A 9727-nucleotide genomic window follows, 5' to 3' on the forward strand; every position below is an offset into this window, starting at 1 on the left:
CTTCTGGTGCTGCACGCAGGTGCTGTGGGAGGGATTACCTTGTTTGTGGCAGTCTGGGCTGGGGGTGTGTTTGTGTGAAGATCTGCAAGGTGATATTTGATCCTCCCAGACTTCTTATGGGACATGCACGCATGCAAGCAAATATGTAAAAGAAAACCCACTTCAGGTGTGTTGCATTGCTCCAAAGGAGTGTAAGAAAGGAAAACACCAGTTACATAATAGAAGTATTCTCAAGAAGGAATTGTTTAATCACAAACACCTTTCAGTCTTAATAAAACTAAATTAGATCTTCTCTAACAGATCAGCATTTTATCCACAGTTGTTATACACACAAAAAAAGAGAAAAAAGTAGATTATCGTTTTAAAATGTAGCATTGCTATTATAAAAGAAAGGCTGGATGTTCTGCTGGTACAGCTTCTCCCTCACAGTTTAGCATTAAACTGTGTCAGCATCTTCTCTAGCTTCAATGCTAGTGCCATGTTACCTTTAATCCTTAATTTTCCTGACATGAAGGCCATGGTTGGCTTTAGTTTACCTAAAAAGAAGACACAGAATCGTCAGGAAAAGGAAAGGAACTGGAGATTGCGATATCATATAGTAGTTACTTTGCTACCAAGTTCTACTGTAAAAGCATCAGAAAAGAGGTTCAACAGATTGACTGGATGCTTTCTGAAGCTACGCTCTGAAAAGTTCAATAGCTACTGAACAAAGCAGTAGATATTTTTATTATAAAATCATGGACTCACAGAGTGACTTACGTTGGAAGGGAATTTAAAGGCCATGCACTTCCAGCTACAGCTCATCCAATTCCAAGACCACAAAGAGAGGTGAGCCTGTCAGCTCATCCATCAGCAAGATGTTTCCTGCCACCAGTAGCTGCCTCAGTTCTGCCAAACCCGTTTGTTACTCACCAGTGAACATCTTCACAAAGTCGCCACTCGACATGCTCATCACAACATCAGCTGCTGCAGGAGGCTTCCCAAACCCAGCACTCCCACTGCTGGTTTTCAGGTCAAGGTACCAAGTGCCTCCTTCATCACCTGAGTGGAACAGGGAGAACCTGTGGCAGCACCACAAGGACTGATGTGCCCTGCCCTTTGCTACCCCCGCCTGCTTTTCTCTCCCATCTTCGTGCTAGACATGCTGGAGGTGCTGTGCCAGAAGCTGCCCCGCGCTCTCTGTGCAGACAAGGTCAGCCCCAGCAGATGCCCCACAGTGCCACAGTGTCAGGGGACAAGGCAGTGGCTGCTGGTGGAGCTGGAGGCAGCAGGGGTTTGGAACAGAACTACCATGCTGACCCTGTGCAGCACGGCCAGCAGGGTGACACAGCAGAAATGAAACACCAGGAAAACACACCACAGTCCCCAAAAGAGCAGCACATGCTGCTGATGCAGAAAGCATCTCCCTGTGACAACAGCAGCAGGGTAAATCCCACATGTGCTGAAGTTGGCTCTGAAAGGCAGCATCTTATAGAGCACACCCAAAGATGTCCCTGTTCCTAGACCAGTTATAAAAGACAAGTATTTACATGTGAAAATACAGACTGACTCTTGCTAGAAAAGTGAGCATTTGAGAATTTTACAAGTGATGGTCTTACCTGACAATTCAAACTGAAAGACGCCCTGCGTGGATTTCACTATTTCTTTATTGAGTTCTCCCTGAATAACTCTGAATGTTTCTGCAACAGGCCCCGCTGAAGCTGATTCTTTATTAAGCTTGGCTCCACCTGATGCCTGTGAAGCACCTAAAAGAAACAGATGGATTCTCTGTAAAATGCTGGAACGCTCTATCTCACTTATCTTTCTAAGAATATATATGTTTTCAGCAGTTCTTCTGCAAAAGCTTCTCAGGTGTGAATCAATTCACTACTTTAATCAGCAACTTTCTACACTGCAGTGAATGTGCTCATTTAACATTAAGAAAGAGCATTTGCAATTTATAAGGCATGTAATGCTTAGCAGCCCCTAAAAGCCATGCAGAAGGTCAGTGTATCAGGAAATAATTATTCTACTCAGTGAATTGCTACTGTGTTGGAGATCTGGGCAGTTGGCAGTATCAGTTCCTGGCAGAAAAGTCTAAGTGCGCACTCACAAATAGTATTTTCAAGGGAACTGGGCTCTTTTCAAACTTAGCCTCTTTCTTTCCTATATTTGTTTTGGCACTCCTATAAAACATATCCAGAATTCCTATTTGCCCTCCAATAGAAACATCACTATTCTGAAAAAGTGAACCTGATGCTTTTGTAAAAAAACAACTTCTCTATTTCATCTTGTAGACATTCACATCATGTACGACTGTGAGTACTTCATGTAGGAATAGAAGCTTCTCAAGTTCTCACACTGCAAGAAAGATGTAACACTCCTGCAAAATATGCTGATTGCTTGTGATTTTTTTACAGCAATATTTACTCATAATCTTCATACCACTTAACTCTGGTGGTAAAAAGCAAAAAGGTTGTTCAAAACAAGGTGCTGATTATGAACTGGGAAAGTTGCAGACACTAAAGTCACTTCCATAAATCAAACAGCCCAAATACAAGAGATTTTGCCACATAGATTGAATGTAGTCCAAAAGTAACTTGAAATAGAGGAGGCATTCATTATCATCACAAATAATCGACATGTACATGCAGAGGTTGCCCTTCCACGGCCTTCTGATTATGTGGCTGTCATGTCAGTTTCAGCATCCAAGAAGAAGTCAGGCATCAGGGGGTGACCTAAAGGGGAGTTGAACAATAACAGTAAGCCCAAGTAAGGGTGAACAGCACAAACAGGAATCCATTCTGAAGGCAACAGCACCTCAATTTACCAGTAAATGAACTACAGGTTGAAAGAAGACGAGGTGACATGTTTAGGTTCTGGTACATTTAAAATCAGACCCAGAAGCCTCTTACAAATTCAGTCAGAAACATCTGAAGATGAAGAAACACTATCTCACTATTTGGTAAATAGTAAAACATGCACTTGTGGTGCAGGTCTATTTTCTTTTTGCTAATGGGTTTAAAATATATATATATATATATATATATTTATATAGGCATTGATTATTAGAGCCTCAGTGGACTATTATGTGCTTTCCCAGAATCCACATTCTCAAACGTGAGGCAAAGCATCTTTTGACTGAGTCAAAGGAATATATCCATATTCCCCATATGGCCTTCCTTCCTTCGCAAACTTCTCATTTTAAAGATCTCTTTTACCTGGTGCAATTGCATAGACATCAAAATCCTTAACGCCTTCTTCTCTCAGTAGAACTTCATCAATAATGAAGTTTCCAGTGAAAGTTTTCGGCTTTGTTAAAATGCAATATGCAGCATCTGCAATTATGTCAGTTTTTCTGCACTGCTTCTCTATTCCGGATCCTCCCAGCATATCCATAGCAGCTGTATGTATGGCTGGAAAATTCAGAGGACAGGAAATTACAAGTTTAACACTAATGACATCACATACTCATCTCTTTGGCAAATGCATAAACTTTATTCTCCTCTCACATGAAAGTAATCATGAGAAGACTAAACTGTGAAATACCATCAACCAGCGAAGAATGGTCAACCAGCAAACAATCCTCAAAGTGTAAAGATTCCCTTACTTGAAAAGTATTAAAGGAACCAAAAGAGGAATAAAGGGAAGAACTCCTTGTAATATTCATATTATTCAATGCTTCTATCAATACTTTCCACACAAAGACTTCCTCTGGCTTTATTCAGGACATGAAAAACTAACAGGACAACTATCTTTCTCAAAGTGAACGTGCATCAGCAATTAACATTTTCTGCAGCCATTACCATACTGAAAATCTCAATTTTAGCCCCACAATAACTTGTGAGATAACAAAGTGACTCTAAGTTAAAGATGAGAAACCCAATAGCACAAACTCAAACTTTTCCTGGCTTATGCTCCTCTACTTTCACATTACAGCCAATTATTATTGTTCTAAATATAGCAAAACTATGGGCAAAGACTGATATGAAAAACCATCTACTGTCCTGCAATCTGCACATCCTTCCATCTATTTCATACAAAGTGCTGCTGGTTTTCCATTAATTCATACATACGGCATCTTCCACTTTGACCCTGCAGTACCTCTACTACTCATTCACACTCTTACATCCTTTTGGCAGGCTACCTCTTTCACTTTTAGTTAAATTGAGAGCTCGTAACATCTCACTATCAGCATATTTTCTTGTTTCAAGGAGCTGGATGAACCATAGAACCATACTAGCACAGTGTCAATCTCCAGCATTGAAGCTGATCACATATATATGATGTTCTTTAAATTAAAAACTTTGTAATTGTAATGTAGATACTACAGAAGTCACCTCTCTCACTCTCTAAAGTAGTTAACTTTTGTTTTGGCAGATAAACCTTTCAAAACAACATTTTTCTTCCTAGACTGAACATTACAAACTTTTATACTTCAGAACATGAACAGTTTTCATCAAGGAAACACTGATACATACAAATTTTGAAAGCTCACTTACTGCTTCTAATGCTTTCAAGACACTGGTCTCTTTGTTCAGCAGCTACCAAACCTTCAACAGCAGCCCTGGTCCTCACTGACCCATGGACAATAAACTGGAGCTAGTATAAGATGGGCACACCAAGTTATTTTTCTGCTATGCGGCCCTTCAGTGTGCTGTGACTTGCAAGAAGTGTTGGATGGTTGTGTGAAAAAGCAATTGATTTCCCACTCAGCCAAAACTTTTTTTTTTTTTACATCTACAGAGGTACATATCTTGTCAGCTTCATCTATTTCCTGGCAATCTAACTAGCTGGGGATTCTAAATATTGACATAAATGTCCAATACTACTCAGGGATGGTGTGCAAACCAAAGTTTGAGTCATGTTGAAAGGAGCAGTGACAAGACAGGAGAAAAAGCAGAATGTGCTCAGGCTGAAGGCAAGTTTAAGTGAAAATAGGAAGGCAACAGTGAGAACTAGGAAAGAAAGCCAATACCCACACAACATCTTTGATCACAAAAAAATACACAGAAGTGCTCGGTGTCCTGAATCAGTCCTAAATAAGACCACCTGTATAGGACAAAACACAAAAATTCAAAATAATCACCTGTTTTAGGCCATAAAGCATTGACAGCAACTTCTCCTTTAAATTCTTCTGCCATTCCCAAGACACACATGGACATGCCATATTTAGAAATTGTGTAGGCTACAAAAAGCACACAAAAATCCCATATTTAGTAGGATACATATTTAGTCTACACATAGAATTTTACTTTTGAAGGATGTAAGTCACGGAAAAATCAACTTTCTGGGGTCAAAGCATTATCTTCCTAGAGTACAGAAACTCTCCCAGCTCCTACCACCCCCTTCAGATACAAACTGACCCTTTTACATGAGTATTGAATTGGGGAGGGAAAAAAAAAAGGAAAAAAGCACGCTGTAAATCCTTTTTGTATACTCTGAGAAGGGGATGTTGCAGAGAAGGAACATGGACTTGCAAGAGGAGTTTAACCATGTTCCGAGTGTTGAAGTTTAAAAGATAATCCACAGGTTTAAGATGAGCAACATATGTTCTAGCCCAAAGACGCAAATGGGGCCTCCTTCACTCCTCAAAGATAATTTCTATTTAAAAAGACAGCAATGAGCTTTATCGCTATCAAATCAAATGTGGAAGCATAGAGAAAAAAAGATTTTGCCTTCCTATCTCTATTGGGAATAGAAAACATGGTGTAGTATTAAGAAATCCTATGAAAAACTCTTAACTCTTACGTGCAGAACCTTCTTGGAAATATAAAGGCCACGCTAGGGGCATGAGATTTGTACTGTGTTTTATCAGAAAACAATTTTCTTTCACCTTTTCTTTCAGTGCAAAACGCTCTGAGGAACCATTCCTGTCAGTCTCTTGTGAGCACTAAAAACACAATATCTGGAATTCTTGGCTGGCGCTCCTGCACACGTCATTAGTTACTCACACATTTCTCAACACATAACAGCAAAGGCAATGGATGCTACTTACCACAGTGATTTTTGAACCACGTGGGTTTCATATTCAGAGGTGGGCTGAGGTTCAGGATATGGGGGTTCTTACTTTTCCGTAAGTGGGGAAGGCACGCTTTAGACCTGGAAGAGAGGAATCAAGCAAGACAGTCATCTCTTATTTTACAGAACATTTACTACTACAGCAGAGCAGTAGTTTCACTTTCACAAAGGTCCAATGGTGAGCTGAAACCCTTCCCTTGTAATCAAGTATTTAACTGATGAAAAGAACAGAAAAAAACCTGTCCTATCTCACTTATCTCAGGAATAGCATTCATGTCTAACAGCTGGGCTGCATCCTCCAAGCTGTGCAGCAACTTCTACTAAAGCAGATATTCCAGATGTTCGGAAGCAATAGTCTCCTTGTAATAGTTCTGGAAAGGGAGTAAACCATGATGTGCTAACAAGCCAGATTACCAGTGTAGAGAATCATCTAGTCCCATATTTCTTACCTTCTGCTCACATATTTATCTCATTTTTAAAACCACATTTGAAAAATAATACAGTATATATGCGTTTAGTTATTATTACTCTCTGCACCAAGATCTCAGACAAACTGAGACAGCATTAAACATTTTGTCAAAATGGCTTTGCCTCAGCACTTACGTGAGGTAGGTTCCTCGTACGTTGACATCCATCATAAGATTGACCTTCTTGGTTTCTGTTTCCAAAGTGCCGGTCAAAGAGATGGCGCTTGCATTGTTCACCAAAATATCAATCCCTGGTTTTAAAGTAAGTCACCTCACATTAGCAGTGAAATAAGAAAAAACAGGAGTAAAGCAGGTTAGGCTGTTCTTTCCTCTTCTTCTTCATTGAATAATCTGCTTGGTAGACTCCCCTGCCCCTCAGCATACCTCCAAATGTCTTCACAGCTTTCTCCACGGCGCTGATAATTTGCTCTTCTTGCCTCACATTAACGATGCATGGCAATGCCTTTCCTCCAGCTGCTTCAACTGCGTGATTAGAAAAAAGCACACTTAGAATTTGTCCCTCAGACTGCACAAACTGACTACTGAGATTTTCTCATTCAGTGAATGCATTAAAAATTACACCTTTCAAACTCTGACTTTTACATACTGCATAATGAATAGGGATGCCACAACAAAATCCTAACACTGAGAATGTACATGGCTCACCACACATTTTAATTAACATAACATTTTTACCTTTATGCACATGTGTATTCATTAACATCAAACTTCAATACCTCACAGAATTCCTGGGAGGCAGGAGAAGCACTTGGGCTCATTCTTTTAAAGCTGAATGGGAGCTAGGAGAGTCAGAGCAGTTTCCCACTCATACGCAAGAACTAAGCAATGACACACACACACAGCCCACAGTCTGAAGCCCACCCTGATTACAACTTACTCTCTTCTGCAGCTGTGTAGATAGTCCCAGATAGTTTAGGATGGGGCTCTGCTGTCTTGGCAGTGATCACAATGTTTGCACCATCCCTGGCAGCCTTCAGAGCAATGGCTTTGCCAATTCCCCGGCTCGCACCAGTGATGAAGAGCGTGCAGCCTGCTAGTTTCCTGAAGATGTGAAGGAGGTAGAGGGGAAACAAGAGGGGGAACCAAGCAAAATCTGGAACTCAGTGACTTCTTGCCGTCTTTGGGGACAAAAACAATCACTGCAGTCTTAGCAAGAGGCAACTGCCTTCAACATTTTACAAGGAAAACAGACCCAAAATACAGAATAAATGGATAAAGCTACAGAAAAGCCTTTCACCACCACTGAAGACTTTTTGTACAATAATCCAAGGCTGCCCACAACAGAACTGCTGCATTCTCCAAAAGCAGAAAAGGAGTGACCTCTAAAAACAACAAAACCAACCAATTCTAACGTTTTGATACTCAGTGCAGCTCTCTGTAATTTAATTCTTTTGGCCCTCTGAACACAGAGGACCAGTAGCTCAACACGCTGTAAAGGCAAAGTCCAGGATCACAATCCCAATGCAGGGTGCCAAAGACAAGAGCCAAAAATCAGATTTTCAAAAATGACCATGATTTTCCTTAAGGCTTTCACAGTAAAACTCAGTTTGCAAGTAACTGCATTTAACCCAATAAATCCCCACAAGTCTGTCCAACCAACCAGCAAGCTGACACAGCTGTGCAAACGACTTGTGACTGAGCCCCTGTGTACAAAGGTGTCACACAGAGTGGAAGCACCAGTGAGATAAAAAGGAACTGGGAATATTGCATGAGCATATCAGCACAGTGTGAGGAGAACCAAAGTTCACCTGCAGCTGAGACTTGCAAGGGAAGCCAGTGGCAACTTGTTTATCTGCTATAATGTGGGTAGGAAGAGCATGAACAAGGAAAAGGCGTTGCTGAGTGGCATGGGTGATTCAGTGAGAGCAGACACTGGTAGTGCCTTGCTTAGGAACATGGTTTACCAGGACATGAGAAACTAGCCATAGATGAGAGGTAATCTTAGAACTTGGAAGGTTGGAAAAGACAATATAGTCCAACCTTCAACCCATCCCCACTATGGCCACTAAACCATGTCCTTCAGTGCCACATCTAAACCCTTCCTGAACATCACCAGGGATGGTGACTTCAGCACTTCCCTGGGCAGCATGTTCCAATGCATCATCAATCTCAGTAGGTAAAATCTAGCCTGGTGAACCTGATTGACTTCTGTGATAGAATGAAAGGATTTGAGGCCAAAGTGATAACAGCTGACGCCATTCACATTAGCAAGGCTTTCATTACCATCTCTCAAAATACTTTTGTATCCAAGTAAATACATAATAGTCTGGATGGTTGAACAGCCTAAGGGGTAAGAGAAATGTTAACTGGACAGGTTCAGGGAGTTAGAATCATGCAGGTGGGCTCCTTTTGCAGCAGGCACTGCCGCAACCAGGGCAGCCCACAGGCTGCACCGTGGGCGCTTTCTGCACTCGTACAGGATCTCATGACTACTGCTTGCAACACACGGGAACGAATAAGGTCAACGTATGTCCCCGTTCATTAGCAGCGCAGAAATAACGCCACAGCAGTCACTCAATTCAGATTCCACAGCAAACCCACAGCCGCACTTTGCCCTCCGGACGTGCACACAGCTCGGCCCGTGAGCAAACAGCACCGAGCGGGACTCCGGGTCCGACCCAGCCGCTCCGGGGGCACCGTGCCCAGCCGCGGCCTCCACCCCGCGTCCCATCGCCCTCAAGGGGCTGCGGAGCACGCGTCTGTCCCTCCGCCCGGCCCCGGCCCCGGCCCCAGCTCTGCCCCGGCAGCTCCTGTGGCTCAGAGCTCGCGGCCCCGTCGAAGGAAGGAGGAAAGCCCAGGTCGCCTTACCCAGTGTTGGGCAGCATGGCAGCAAGGCCATGGGGTGGCTGTCGGCTCGGCACGGGACGCGCTCCCCGCTCACACCGCCCTCCATGCAGCCGCGGCCCGGGGAGCCGGGCGGAGCCAGGGCCGAGCGGGGCGGGATGAGGGGCGGGTGATGGAAGTATCAGGATGAGTTCCCTGCGGGAGTACATCTCGTTCAACCAAGCCAAAGCCTTGCACGTTTTCACTGGCAAAATTAAAATCGCATCTGAGATCTCGCCCTCAAGGAAAGGAGTGAATGACCAAACTGAAGTGACAACTGAAACGATTTATTATTGAAACAACCTGTCCTTATAACTATCGGTCTATCCACTACCACCTCGGGCCACTATGCGGGCGCCGACATGACCCCACTGCAGGGTGCTCACTCGTCATCTTCATCGGTGCGCAGCCAGCAG

The 9727-nt window shown here is 42.9% G+C and overlaps 1 pseudogene across 1 annotated transcript; it reads right to left on the reverse strand.

Annotated features, from left to right (window-relative positions):
- Nucleotides 1-225: 225 nt before the first annotated feature.
- On the reverse strand, nucleotides 226-9341 carry LOC146751183 (hydroxysteroid dehydrogenase-like protein 2; annotated as a pseudogene). The gene is made up of 12 exons (XR_014941811.1): nucleotides 9297-9341; nucleotides 7366-7529; nucleotides 6852-6950; nucleotides 6604-6718; nucleotides 5978-6081; nucleotides 5069-5167; nucleotides 3201-3395; nucleotides 2632-2717; nucleotides 2130-2145; nucleotides 1599-1745; nucleotides 913-1041; nucleotides 226-536 (listed from the first exon to the last, which is right to left on the reverse strand). The product of XR_014941811.1 is annotated as a hydroxysteroid dehydrogenase-like protein 2 (transcript).
- Between the last annotated feature and the right edge of the window lie 386 nt (nucleotides 9342-9727).

The sequence above is a fragment of the Coturnix japonica genome, unplaced genomic scaffold, assembly GCF_054131305.1.
Source record: "Coturnix japonica strain WE unplaced genomic scaffold, WE-NBRP24 Scf117, whole genome shotgun sequence".
NCBI lineage: Eukaryota > Metazoa > Chordata > Aves > Galliformes > Phasianidae > Coturnix > Coturnix japonica.